The following is a 14,932-nucleotide window of genomic DNA, read 5'->3' on the forward strand; positions in this document are numbered from 1 at the left end:
CTGCTCATACAATGGCTGCTCAGTAAATGACAAATACTTGCTGTTGAATGTACCTCCCTAGAGGAAAAAAAAAAAAAGAAAAGAAAACATTGTAAAGTTATTGTTACACCTTGGTGGAAAGACAGGGAGAAGACTTGTGGTATGGTCAGATAGCTGAAGGTCTGAGTGGTATTTAGTTATAGGGGATGTTACCAAAATAGCCCATTCATTTTCTATTTTTGAGTATGAGCACTACTCCTGGTTTCATTGCAGAAAGCAGAAATGGACAAGGACACGGAGCTGATCACCTCAAATGCCCTGTCTAGTACTTTTAACTCCCAAAACACATCTCTGAAGAAATGGGCCTTGGTAGATGCATATGTCTAGGTCTGTGCGAGTTTTGTTTCCAAATTAGCATGCTTTCCAACTCACGCTGGGGTTTTTTGAGCTCACCATAGGTCACCCCCCTATGTGACCCAAGATTTAGCTGCTAAGAATGAGGTGGCAAAAAGTCAAGTGGTTCGGTGAAGAACAGAAAATGAGAAAGCTGCTCTCAGAGGCTTTATCCCCCTGCTGCTTTCTAAAAAGCCAGACACGCTTTAATTGGGTTTATATTTCTCAAAGCCGATACAGTTGTACCAAACTCTAACAGAAAGAGCTACAATGTAAAAGTTCACAAAGAGTGCTTGTCTTGCTGGGATTTTTAAGTGCCATGACTAATCAGGATGAGGGCGAGAGGCATGCAAGTCTTTTCAGAATGCTGATCTATACTTTGGCAAATGTAGAAAATGCCATTCATCTTCGCTTAATGAGAAGGGATCCTTTTTGAAGTCTAAAATGCAAACTTTCTGACCAGAACGTAGTCTATCTACTGATCTTTAACTGTGCAACACTGGTAAATTCCTTGTGGCTCTCCTGGTAAAAGTGGCGCCAGTATTCTCTCTGAGAAAATATATTCAAAGTTGGTATAATAGGATGAACCATGATGCTTTTTTCTTTCTGCACTTTCAGATACATGGAGTTTAGGTTCTTGGTCAAATTCTGCCAGCCCTGGAGGTATGGCAACAACGATACTAACAACAAGAGCAGCAGCAGCAACAGCTAACACATAGTATTTACAATGTGCTGGATACTGTTTTTTATACATATCATCTCAACTAATCCTCTCAGTAACAGTAGGAAAAGTGAAAGAAAGTGAAGTCACTCAGTTGTGTCCGATTCTTTGCGACCTCGTGGACTGTAGCCCACCAGGCTCTTCCGTCCATGGGATTCTCCAGGCAAGAATACTGGAGTGGGTTGCCATTTCCTTCTCCAGGGGATCTTCCCGATGCAGGGATCGAACCCGGGTCTCTTTCATTGCAGGCTGACGCTTTAACCTCTGAGCCACCAGGGAAGCCCCAACTAGGATGTAGGTCCTATTATTATACCAGTTTTACAGATGAGAAAATTGAGACTGAGGGTAATTTGCTCAAGGTCACACAGCCAATAAGTACTGAACCTAAAATCTAAGGCAAGGCAGTTTGGCTACAGAATCAGTGTTCACAAAGGACAGAGTCCTAGCAAACTGGTGTATTTAGGGGAGTGAACAGAGGAAAAATGTTTGCAAAGCTCCAAACGGTCTGTCAGTCACGTGGTACTACCTTCCCTATGAAAGTGTGGGTGGGCACATGACCCAGTTGGCCAATCAGAGCACCTTACCTCAGAAATTTACTGGCGGGCATTGATCAAGAAGGACCAATCAGAATTCAGAATTATGTAGGGATGCTGGGAGGAAAGATCTCCCTTCTCAGATCAAAGGTGCTCTGAGACATAAAATCTTGAGCCCCTGAGAGCCATTTTGAAGGGATTATCACGAAGGGAGATCATTCCTGAGAATAAAGTGAATACGGAGAAACCCTGACCTGAGTGATGAGTGGAGAGAGGTGGAACTGATGGCGCTCTCGGGACACATGTGCTCCCTGCCTTCCAGTTACATAAGCCCTTGCATGCCCCCTTTTTCTTAAGCCAGTTTGAAGTGGGTCCCTCATTTTGCAAAAAAAGGATTACAGGGAATTTTTACCAAAAACATTTAAGGGAGCTGTAGTGGGCAGAAGAGAACTAGAACCACGAGGCATAAGTTACAGAGAAGTAGATTTGGTTTAGCGCAAGTCTATTCAGCAACTAACATGTCATTACATGCTTAAAAACAAACAAACAAAAAACACACACAAACTTTTGTTGAATGAAGAACTGAAAATATGTTTTTAGGTCTGACCAGACTGTGGGCAGTGGTTAGAGTTATAGAAATGACTCAAATTTCACTGGCTTATTGTATCCACATACATAGCTCAGATCCTGTAGTCCCCATAATGATTTCCAAGTGGCTCTGGTAGCAGCAGACAGTGTCTTTTGGGCCTGGTGACGTGTCCACTGGGACGTCTGTGTCTAAAGCAACGGGACCCTCAGGACCAACACTAGTAAACAGTGAGAGGTGAAGGGGGAGACCGTGCCTTCTCTCTTTCCAGTGGCATGCTGGGGACTGTGCTGCTCCTGCCCCAAGTCCTACAGACTTTCAAGTCCAACAGCTTGTCTGGGTTCTAGCTCTCTGCTTTTTCTAGAATTCAGACATTAATCTTATGGAAGCTGGACTGGGAGATGTGAGTGACAGATATTGACTTACTCTCTCAAGTGCTCCTCAGTGCCAAGGTTAATTTTTTGTTGTTGTTCTGGGCAATGTTCTTTATGTCTCTTACTTTTTGCCCTTGGTATGAGTTGTCCCAGGGGACTTCTTGTGCCTCGACAAGTGATAGCCAACTTCAAGGTTACCAAATATGCCCGCATTTGTCTGATCTCACATGTTTCGCACACACTAAGTATAATAAGTTTGAAAGACAGGGATGAAACACAGAAGGACCCAACAGAGACTGAAAGTGACTTTCTACCAAGAGAAGAGAAGATTGAAAATAAGTGGGGGAAAAAAACAAAATGATTTCCTGCCAGTGATGAGAACTTTGGTTCCACCCTGTGTGACCATTTCTGGTAACATCAGAGCAGGTTTCTGCAGCCCTCTTGCTGCTTTAATAGGGAGCGTGGCAGACATTAATTAAGCTCAAGGTTAAGATTCTATTTGTTGCCCATATGACAAAGCTCCAACTCTTCATTAAACTCACATTCTTATAAGCAGACAAAATCAGTTTTAAACCAGACTGACACCCAAAGTCAATAATTACCCTCTCTTTATCTTACATATCACCAATCAACCTTCTTCCCCACTTGACTGTTGTTCATTCTCACCACACTCCACCTGAAAAATTAAGTCCTGGTGCCTTATGTGGCATTAATCTCTGAAATTTTGCCAGAATAAATTCTAATTTCAGAGATGATGGACTCTTCCTTGCTCTTGTAGTGATTTCCCATGTCTAATTCTTCAGTAGACAAACTTGCTCAAGGGTAGAAATATTGCATGGATTCCTACAACCTGAAAATGAAGAGAACCTTTCTAGTTATGATTTAAATTCAGAATCAGTATAAGGAAATAGTGAAGTGATAAATTCAGTGACTTCAAAAGGAAAAATAGATTTTTTGCATGCTAAAACTATACTTCTGTATATTGGAAAATAAAAAGGATCAACAGCTCAACAGAAAAAGTGAGCCAAAGACATGGACAGGAAAGACTCATAAAAGGAAGTAAAATTGGCCTTTCAACATATTAAAGTTTCTCAAGTACATTCATAATTTAAGAAATGCAAAATAATAGAACACTGAGATACCATTTCTCATCTATCAGATTGACAAAAATCCAAAAGTTTGATGACATTTTCTGATGACAAGTCTGTGGGAACCGATATCCTCTTCACTACTGTTACGAAAGCAATAGCACAGCCCCTATGGAGGGGAATTGGCAACATCAAGCAAAACTGCAGATGCACTGACCCTGGGATGTGGCAGTTCTAGTTACACAATCTGCTCTGAAAATACAGTTCCAGTTTGCAGCTCAGTTGCTCAGTCGTGTCTGACTCTTTGCAACCCCATGAACCACAGCATGCCAGGCCTCCTTGTCCATCACCAACTGCCGGAGTCCACCCAAACCCATGTCCATTGAGTCAGTGATGCCATCCAACCATCTCATCCTCTGTCGTCCCTTTCTCTTCCTGCCCTCAATCTTTCCCAGCATCAGGGTCTTTTCCAGTGAGTCAGCTCTTCGCATGAGGTGGCCAAAGTATTGGAGTTTCAGCTTCAACATCAATCCTTCCAATGAACACCCAGGGCTGATCTCCTTTAGGATGGACTGGTTGGATCTCCTTGCAGTCCAAGAGACTCTCAAGACTCTTCTCCAACACTACAGTTCAAAAGCATCAATTCTTTGGCATTCAGCTTTCTTTATAGTCCAACTCTCACATCCACACATGACTCCTGGAAAAACCATAGCCTTGATTAGACGGACACAAAATAAATACAAAATTGATTGTGACCTTATTTAAAATAAAAGGATTGGAATCAACTTGAATCTCCATTCTCAGAGGACTGATTAAGCAACCTATGGTAAACCCACACAGTGGAGTACATGTAGCCATGAAAAAGATGAGGAAGAATTCTAGTAGTTTTGTGGTGTGATCTTCAGGATTCACTCTTAAGTGAAAAAAGCAAGATGCAGAAAAATACAAATAATATTCTGTTTGTCTTAAAAGATGTCATGTTATAAACAAACATTCCACTTGTTAACATTTGTAAAAAGAAATATCAGAAGCATAAATCAAAATCTAATAAAATGATTATCCATGGGATGAGAGGCAATATGGTGAAGAGCTAGGAAGGAAGCAAGATTCACTTGGGTGCACTCTGAACATTCATTTAGTATACATTTACTCTCAGTGGTAAAGAAATCTGCCTGCTAGTGCAGGGAAGGCAAGAGATGGGGGTTTGTTTCCCTGGGCTGGGACAATCCCCTGGAGAAGGAAACGGCATCCCACTACAATATTCTTGCCTGGGAAATCCCATGGACAGAAGCAGCCTGGCAGGCTGCAGTCCACAGGACTGCAAGAGTTGGACATGATTTAGTGACTAAACAATAACAACATATAGCTTTTTTACTAGACGAGCTGAGTGTGATTTATTCTAAGCACGAAATTAGAACATAAAATAAGCAAAGAACAACAAAAAAACTTCAAAGAAATCTTAAGCTTTATTTTTAGTTATGTCCTATTGTTAGAAGTGATATTAGCATTTTGAAGTTATTTTCTATTTTCTAAGAGTTTCACAGTGTAAGATTTATATTGTAAGGTAGTATAAAAGACATAAAAGCACAAAATCAAGGGTATTAGATAAATTCCGTAATATTTAAATTTGAATTATAAGTATTACTATCAGTGTAGACTTGTAAATTTACACCTATACATACTGCCTTTTTTCTTTCTTCTTCTTTTTTCTTTTAGGAATCTAAAGCTCTTTCTTTGCTCTGTCTTATAACAGACCCTCGAAGCAACATCAGCCCTGTATAAATGAACATCTTTAGTGTCCAGATTTGGTTTCTCGCTATCATTCTCCTTTAAAAGGGCTTGGAGTTCCCAGGAGAAACGGCTAACCCCAGGAGTGCGGCAGGGGATGCAGAGGATGAGCCTGACACATCTTGTCAGAAAGCAACAAAGCTCTAGACAGTTAATGGTATACTATCAAAAGGACACAGAATCCAGCTTGAAGGGGCTCCTATGAGCTAAGCTTAGGACAATCTATGTATAAAAAGAACAGATTAGAACACATCGACACTCACCTCTCAGAAAAATACCATAATTTATCACCATTCAAGATATCTATTACATTGGTTTTTGCTCTGAATATCAATAATTAAGTAGGTAGGATTAAACATTTATTTTCTTTTCCTGTAGGAACTCTATTTTAGATTGTGACAGATTGTATTTTCCAAAGATGTTCACAATGTGTCTCATCCCGTGCGCTGCTCTTCTACAATGCGACCACCCCACATCCCATCAAGAGGGAGGTCTATGTCCTCTCCCCTTAAATCTGGGTAAGCTGTGACTGCTTTGACTGACAGATTGTGTTAAAAGTGATGCTCTGTAGTTTCTGGGGGTATATCAAAGGGCAATTCACCTTCTGCCATATCTGTTGGAACATTTATTCTGAGGCCCTGACCATCTGAGTAACAGTTCAGTTTCCCCTAGTCCACCATGCTGTGAGGAAGCCCAAGCCACACAGATTGTCCATATGCAAGAACTCTGGCTGATTGTCCCAGTGGAGCTGAGGGTTCAAGCCATTCTGGCCCAAGAGCAACTTAGAGTGAGGTTGCCTTCAGATTATTCAAACATCCAGTTGCTGAGTCATCCCAGCCTGAAGGTCTTTCCAGCTGAGGCTCAGACAGTACAGAATAGAGACGTGTCATCTGCACAGTGCCCTGTCTGAATTCCTCACCCACAGAATCCACAAACATAATAACATTTTTGTTTAACACCACTGTCTGGGAGGCTTGCTGCACACTGATATTAACCAGGATGCAGGATCACTAAATAGTCCTAGTTAATAAGCTCTTGTTTATAGAAGTCCCATTAATAAGTTGGAAAAAAAGAGAAAGTCTCAGTAGAATTCTAATAAATAACATGAAATGATAAAAACAGAAATTAATATTTTGCAGCTCCTAGTGAGATATTCAGTTTAGGTGATGTACAGCCATGGGTGCCAAAATCATTAGGGAAAGAATTGAAGGGGAATTGGATATTTGCAGGATGCTAGAACATCATCCCACTGATTACTTGCTGGTCTAAGGGGGAAAAACACAACTTTAAAATGGACTGATCAGACTGTCACTATTTAAACTCAATGATCAATTAATCTTATCATCCTTTTTGGTGGAATATTTTCATACTATGTACATTTATGGTCCCCTGTGAAGTATTTTTTACCAAAAATGTGATTAAGATTCAACTTTTAATTTAAATGCAGATTAAGAGAATATATTTAATGACGCTTCCAGGAAGCAACTCAGAAGGTAATTCTAATTGAAAACTGACCCAGTTTCCTCCACAAGTCAATGGAATAGAAAAAGACTGGGAACAGAGGAAGTATTCTAGGTTAAAAGGGACTCAAAAGCCATAACCACAAAATGCATTGCATGGCCCTTATTCAGATTTAGGTTTGAGCAAATAAACAGTAAAAAGACATAGTGAGGGCTATTGGGAATTTTGAATATTGACTAAAAATTAGATAATATTAAGGAACAAATGTTCATTTTTGTTAAGAGCATCTGATAGTGACATTTGAAAAAGTTCTTATAATTTAGAGATGCAAACTGAAGTTCTTAGCAGTGAAATGCCTTTTTGTTTATATTTTAAAAAGAAATCTGGAAATTATTTTTAAAAATGTAAACAGCCTAGTGTTCAGCTATCAGGGAATACCTAATTTGGTCATGGAACATCTTCTGGATAGAATAGTTAGTCATTTACAATTATCATTATGGAGATTATGAAAATGAAAAGAGTTTGCAATTTCTGTTGAGTATGAAGATACATAATTATGGTTTCATGGTGACTTCAGTTACACTGGGGGCTGTGTGTGTGTGTGTGTCTGTCTGTGTGAGTGTATGGTGCCATCTTAAAAAATGAATCAGTTCTACATCACTTCTCATTTTCTTGTTGACTGGTCTTTGGAATAGCTTGTCAGAAGGAATCAAGGCTGATGACGCCATGTACCAGGCACTGTACTGGATCCTCTTAGGGGACAGAGATCTTCTCAAGCATGGCGTTCAACCTCACCTTGAAGGTGCTTCAGGCCTTTAGGAGGACTCCAGATTATCTCTTGTGAACCTCATTATGTTTTGTCACTCAGTTGCCAAGTCATGTCTGACTCCATGAACTGCAGCACACCAGGCTTCCCCGTCCTTCACTATCTCCTGGAGTTTGCTAAAACTCATGTCCATTGAGTTGATGATACCATCCAACCATCTCATCCTCTGTTGCCACCTTCTCCTGCCCTCAATCTTTCCCAGCATCAGGGTCTTTTCCAGTGAGTCAGCTCTTCATATCAAATGGCCAAATTAGTGGAGTTTCAGCTTCAGCATCGGTCCTTCCAATGACTACTCAGGGTTAATTTCCTTTAGGATCAACTGGTCTGATCTCCTTGCTGTCCAAGAGACTCTCAAGAGTCTTCTCCATTACCACAATTCAAAAGCATTAATTCTTCAGCATTCAGTCTTTTCTGAATGGTCCAACTCTTACATCTGTACGTGACTACTGGAAAAACCATAGCTTTGACTGTAGGGACCCTTGTCAGCAAAGTGATAGCTATACCCATTTAAACTATTTTTAAAACCAATGGAGAGAGGTTGCCAAGTTTAGGAAAAGAGCCCTGCGAGATTCTTGATCACATGAAAGTTAACAATGCCTAGCTCTTTTTCTTTTTTTCCCTGCTCTAAATTTCCCAGGCAAGAATACTGGAGTGAGTTGCCATTTCTTCCCAGGGATCGAACCCACATCTCCTTGGCACATGGATTTTCTACCACTGAGCAACCTGGGAAGCCAAGAAGATGAAAACTTCAAGTTTATTCATTTCGTCAATATCCAGAGATTTCACTGAGTGTCTATCACATGCCGAGTGGTGTGCCAAACCCTGAAATCTTATCATCTACTACTGAGGAAAGAGGTATGTAAACAGATGATTTACGATACAATGTGGTACATAACAGAAATAGGCACAAAGTATCTGGGGGCACTGCATGTAAAATAGGTAGTCAGCAAGGATGCACTGTATAGCACAGGGCACTGGACTCAATATTCTGCAGTAACCTACATGGGAAAAACATCTGAAAAAGAATGGTTATATGTGTATGTAAAACCTGAATCCCTTTGTTGCACATCTGAAACTAACACAACATTAAAAATCGACTACACCCCGATATAAAATCAAGTTTTAGAAAACAAAGCATTATGGGAACACAAAGAAACTAGCTTTTCCTAGGTCTGTCTGGAAAGCTTTCACAGAGAAAATGACAGTTGAGCTGGGTGACAAGGACAATTTATTTAACCTCCTTAGGCTTTGATTCTTCATCTTTGAAATGGAATTAATTTATGGAAGAACTATGGACTTGAGAATCCAGTAAGTTTTTACATGATGTGGAGTATTTGAAACAGTGCTTTAAAGGTAGAGATTATTCAAGAAATACCAACTATCAAATATCAATATCCAGATAGGATGAAGGAGAGGTGGATGAAAATTTGCCACTAAAGCAATAAAAACATTCTTATCAGAAGGTACAGCATGGGCAAAATACAGGGTCACGAAAGAGCACAGCATAGTAGAACAGAAAGCTGCTGAGAGGAGCTTGAGCACATGGGGGCTTGAAGCAGGTTTGGGTGTGGGGTCAAAGGAGGAGGATCCCTCCCTGCAGGGCTAGTTCACTGACCCGTGCTGGCTGTGCCTCATCTACTGGTTGGTTGGTACTCATGCCGTATTATTAATTCAATTCTTGAGTACCTGCCTCCTGTGCATGAATTATAAAGGGGAATGGGCAATAAATGGGGATTGGTTTTAAACAGAGAAGAACTACACACTCAGGCTCTTTTTAAAAGTGGTAGCACAGATGTGGTGGCCGGAGCTGAGACAGGCTTCCTGGACCATAAGGTGGAGGTGCATTTTGACAATGGCAGACTGATAAAATGGAGAGCTCTTCAGTCCTGGATGCTGTGAGCCTCCATATTAGCCCTGGCTGCCCAGGCCTGAACTTTCTGTGAGAAAGAAATCTCAGCCTTGATGAAGTCACCACCATCTTGGCCTTTGTTACAGTAACCTAATCAGTATTCTAAGATTCCTTCCCAGATAAAGTCTGGAATATGTATACATATATCTCCTCCCTTTTGAACCTCCATCTTCCACCCTATCCCAGCCCTCTAAGTTGTCACAGAGCACCAGGTTGCGCTCCCTGCCTCATACAGCAAATTTTACATACCATACAATATTTACATACCATATTTTACATATGGTAATATTTATGTTTCCATGCTACTCTCAATTTGCCCCACCTTCCCCTTCCCCTGCTGCGTCCAAAGTCTATTTTCTATGTCTGCGTCTCTATTCAGTTCAGTTCAGTTCAGTCGCTCAGTCATGTCCGACTCTTTGCGACCCCATGAATCGCAGCACACCAGGCCTCCCTGTCCATCACCAACTCCCAGAGTTCACTCAGACTCATGTCCGTCGAGTCAGTGATGTTATCCAGCCATCTTATCCTCTGTCTTCCCCTTCTCCTCCTGCCCCCAATCCCTCCCAGCATCAGAGTCTTTTCCAATGAGTCAACTCTTCACATGAGGTGGCCAAAGTACTGGAGTTTCAGCTTCAGCATCATTCCTTCCAATGAACACCCAGGGCTGATCTCCTTTAGGATGGATTGGGTGGATCTCCTTGCAGTCCAAGGGACTCTCAAGAGTCTTCTCCAACATCACAGTTCAAAAGCACCAATTCTTCGACGCTCAGCTTTCTTCACAGTCCAACTCTCACATCCATACACGACCACTGGAAAAACAATAGCTTTGACTAGACAGACCTTTGTTGGCAAAGTAACATCTCTGCTTTTCAATATGCTATCTAGGTTGGCTTCCCTGGTGGCTCAGAGGTTAAAGCATCTGCCTGGAATGCAGGAGACCCGGGTTCGATCCCTGGGTTGGGAAGATACCCTGGAGAAGGAAAATGGCAACCCACTCCAGTACTCTTGCCTGGAGAATCCCATGGAGGGAGGAGCCTGGTAGGCTATAGTCCACGGGGTCGCAAAGAGTCAGACACAACTGAGCGGCTTCACTTCACTTTAGGTTGGTCATAACTTTCTATTGCTGATCTACAAATAGTTTCATCAGTACCATTCTTCTAAATTCATATGTATGTGTTAATATACTATATTTGTTTTTCTCTTTCTAACTTACTTCACTCTGTATAACAGGCTCTAGGTTCATCCACCTCACTAAAACTGACTCAAATTCATTTTTTTTTATGGCTAGGTAGTAGTCCACTGTATATATGAAGCACAGTTTCTTTGTCCATTCATCTCTCGATGGACGTCTAGGTTGCTTCCATGTCCTGGCTATTATAAATAGTGCTGCAATGAACACTGGGGTACATGTGGGAAAGTATTTCTTCCACACCAGTGATGCTGTCTGAAACTCCAAGACTAAAGTATTTCTTTCGATTAAGCATTGTTCTCCTTCATTTTAAGGAAGATAAACATGATCACATTAAAGACTTAACTAAAACTTTACTCAATAAAATGGGATCCGGAGAGGGAAACTGGTAACATCTAATAAGGGACCAACCCTTTCTTTTTGGACACTAAGAGATAAGAATGAAAAGATAAATCTATACACTTTCTGAACTTTTATAGGCCATATAAAGAAAGAGGCTGGAAGTGCCCAAAGGCACCTTCTCCTGTGATCTAATCCTGTCCAAGGTCTCTCCTGGTGGGTACAGAATGTATATGGGGCCTTCCAGATACAAAAGTTCAGTGTTGATTAGGGCAGCATGGGAAGGCTTTGGAGGGATAGGGGGGAGGTGGGTGGCTCCAAAGAGAGGGGGAAATCTGCTTCAAACAAACTGACATTTTTGGATAATGGAAGCAATAAATGTCATAGTATAATTTTTAAACTAGTGAAGAAGCCAAAAATCCTCTCTCTCCCTCTCTTTTTCCTTCTTTTTCTTTTTTCCTTTAGCTATATTTGGGTGCCAATTATACATAGAAAAGACAAACTCAGTTTGTTAATGTCAGACCATAGATATATGTGATCTGGCAAAGGGCAATCCCTTTGCAATTTTGGAACTTGTCATCAGGATTAATGGACTTGAAGCAAAATGTCTCGAGCAAATGTTTGGTCCTTCAAAGACCAAACTGAAGCTCACATCCAGTGGGGCTGGGCAACCTCCCAGAGCTGGTCAGCCACATTCTCATGATTCCATATCTCTTGGCAGACTTCCAGGCCTGCTGCTCCCTCTTTCCTCCCCAACACCACAAAAAAATTCAGAAAGTGCAGGTTACTCCCATGGGTCACCCGGCAGATGCCCAGTCCCACTGTGGGAGATCAAGTGGAATATTCCCTGGAATGACTTGTAGGTTTTCTCTTTGTCATCTGAGGAGTCAGGCAATGACCCCCAATCAGAGACGGCCACCTCTCCTGGGTCAGGGGTAGCACTTTTTCTTCTCAGATCACTCACTTGCTGGGGGCCTTAGACTGACCTTGATGCATCTGTTGTCAAGAAGACCAAAATAGTCATCTGGAGAAAACATCCAGGCTCCCTCAAAACCTTGCACACAGTCTTGTATTGTGAGAATATGATTTCTCTTCTCCTCTAGAAGATAAGAGGGCTGACTCACACTTAGTAGAATCCTACCAGTTATCAGAACGGACTTTAAGTTCTGAAGAGATCTATGTTATTCAACTTGGTACCTACCTCTCCTGCCTGCTTTAAGAGCTAATGATACTCCTCCCATTTCTAGTGTGTTTTCAGTGAATCTTACTTTTTGGTGCATCTCTGGATTATCTGTGGAGCTTTTTTAAAAGTAAACTTGCCCATGCTCCATTCACAGATGTTCACCATGTAGATCTAGAGGGGGCACTGTGCCATGCACAGCTGTGGTCTCTGATTTGCGCAGTACTCATGATCAGTTCAGGCGAAGCCACCTCATTTTCCCCTGGGAAACAATACCCACCCCCCGCCCCCATGCTGCTTTGAGGGAGTGTTAAGTCAATATTCTACCACCCTAAGCGACGTATGAGCTTGGAACCAAGTAAATCACCCAGACTCCTCCAGTATCCAAATCCTGGAAGGAGAAAACAGGCATGAAAACTCATTGCCCCTGAAGTTAACTGCCTGTTATGTCCACAGGCAGTTCACTTCAGATCCAACAGTTTCATCCTTTCCAAGGACTAGCTCTTCTACTTCCCATCAATTCTGTGAGCATTCTGTGTATTCCCAATACATTTCTTGCTTGCTTAATGTTAGCCAAAGTAAGTTTCATGTTTATAACTAAGTGACTCTGGCTTCTGCCCCTGGACGTCTGAGATTTTTAAAGCTCTGCATCACTGGCCTGGGGAGTTGAGCTGAGAAGCACTGGCCGTCTGTGCATCAGGTTCTATGCTAAGGCTCTACGTACATTTTCTCATTCAACCTGCACAAAAATCCAGTAAGGGAAGAAACTGAGACCCTGACAGGTTTAGTACTTCACTGTAGGCCATGTAGTCAGTAAGTGGTTAATTCCAAGATTGGAACCTATTTGCTTCCAAACCCCTCAACCCCATTGATACCTTGCCTTCCAGTGGAGATATACCACTCTCTTGGACTCCCATGGTCCTTTGACTCCTTTTAAACATTTTCTACCCTTTATTACACCCATTATGTGTCTATCCAGGAATCTGTATTATTAGACCAAAAGCTCCTTGAGGTCAGATATAAAGTAGTATATACATTATGTGGCCTAATATGGTACTTTTTATACTTCTATACCACACACAGAATCCCCCTATGTTTGCTGAATGAATGAATAATGGTTACTGGTTACTACAGAGCGTGAATCAGCGAGTGACCAGCCATTGATGAGTTCACCTACCCAAGTGAGGGAAGCAGGAAGTGTTGACATGGGCTTACGTAAACATGTGGCCATGAAGGCATTTCTTCCTTTGGAGACTCATCAATTAATGACTTTCCCTGACCCTGGAAGTTTTTCCTTCTTCTGCTCCTTGGTTCAACACCCAACCTGAGCTAACCTTTCCCAGACATCCTCCTCTCCTCCCTGCCCCAGGTCTAACAGTTGAGGACAGGCAGGTAGGCTGACTCATTCTCCATAAGCTTAGAGAACTTCTCCTGGTCACCTAAATATAGAATCTGGATGAGCAAAGGCAATAGCCAAAGAGAATGAGGCTAACACTCAACCTTACAATTATCCGGGTTTTATAGATTTGCCCACTTAAGGAAATGCTACTAGCTCTTCTGGGACAGTAATTTATAACATACTGAGCAAACATTTTTAGTTTGCCTCCTATCTGCCATTTAAGTGAACTGAAAGAGAATCCAGATATTGGGGCCTGGCCAGAGTTCTGGTTCAGCTGTCCATCTGTTCACAAAGTATTGAGTACCAATTTCCTTCCAGGCTCTGGTCTTGCTGCTGAATTAATAAGATGGAGTCCCAGGCCTTAAGGGGCTCATACTCAACTAGTGAAGACCAACCTGTAAATAGGCTGTTCAACACTATTTAATAAAGGCTGAACTGAGATGAGCACAAGCTATTTGAAAGTGAAGAGGAAGGACATAAACCTGGCCCCATTACGTCAGTGGGGCTGCCTAGAGAGGGTGCATTTAAGAAGATAAGCCAGAAAGAACTTTCCTCCCACAAAGTCACTCCCTTTAGACTTTTAGTTCAGACAACTCCACAAAATAGCCTTTTCCCCCAACTATCTCCTACCCCAAAAACTTTAGTAAGTGGTTAATTCCAAGATTGGAATCCCACAGTTGGTTCTAGATTGTAAGTGACCACAGGACCTGGTAGACCAGTTAAGATGGGGTAAACCGAGATGTCAGGGGGTCATCAGAGATTGGCCAACATTGGCTGAGCATTTCCTCCACATCTGACGGGATACTGAGAAATTCGCTGAAGTAGCTCATTGAACCCTAACCACAGACAGATTTCATAGGATAGGCATTTTGACTGCCATTTTCTAGATGAGTAAACTAAGGCTCAGAGTGGTTCAGGACTTGCTCAAGATCTCACTGGAGTGGAGCCAGGCTGTGAGCCCAGGTCTCTTTGACCTAACAACGCTTGTAACCTCTAGTATCTTCTTCTCAAGCTCAGGCTTGTAGGATATAGTTTATTGATGATGATTTCACTCCAAGAAAGACTTAACAACTCTACTGTTGAGAAACAAATGATATTTTAGAATTTTGTTGTTAATCTCTACCTGCCCCAACTCAATTCTTAAAGTTGCAAACACGAAACAAAATA

The 14,932-nt window shown here is 41.7% G+C and overlaps 1 non-coding gene and 1 pseudogene across 1 annotated transcript; both read left to right on the top strand.

The window, feature by feature from the left end:
• LOC102180095 overlaps positions 1 to 14,932 on the top strand; it is a 180,467-nt pseudogene that overhangs the window by 29,615 nt on the left and 135,920 nt on the right.
• On the top strand, positions 10,551 to 10,622 carry TRNAS-GGA. Its single transcript has one exon. It is a non-coding gene; the product is annotated as a tRNA-Ser (tRNA).

This window comes from Capra hircus, chromosome 3, assembly GCF_001704415.2.
Source record: "Capra hircus breed San Clemente chromosome 3, ASM170441v1, whole genome shotgun sequence".
NCBI classification, from domain to species: Eukaryota; Metazoa; Chordata; class Mammalia; order Artiodactyla; family Bovidae; genus Capra; species Capra hircus.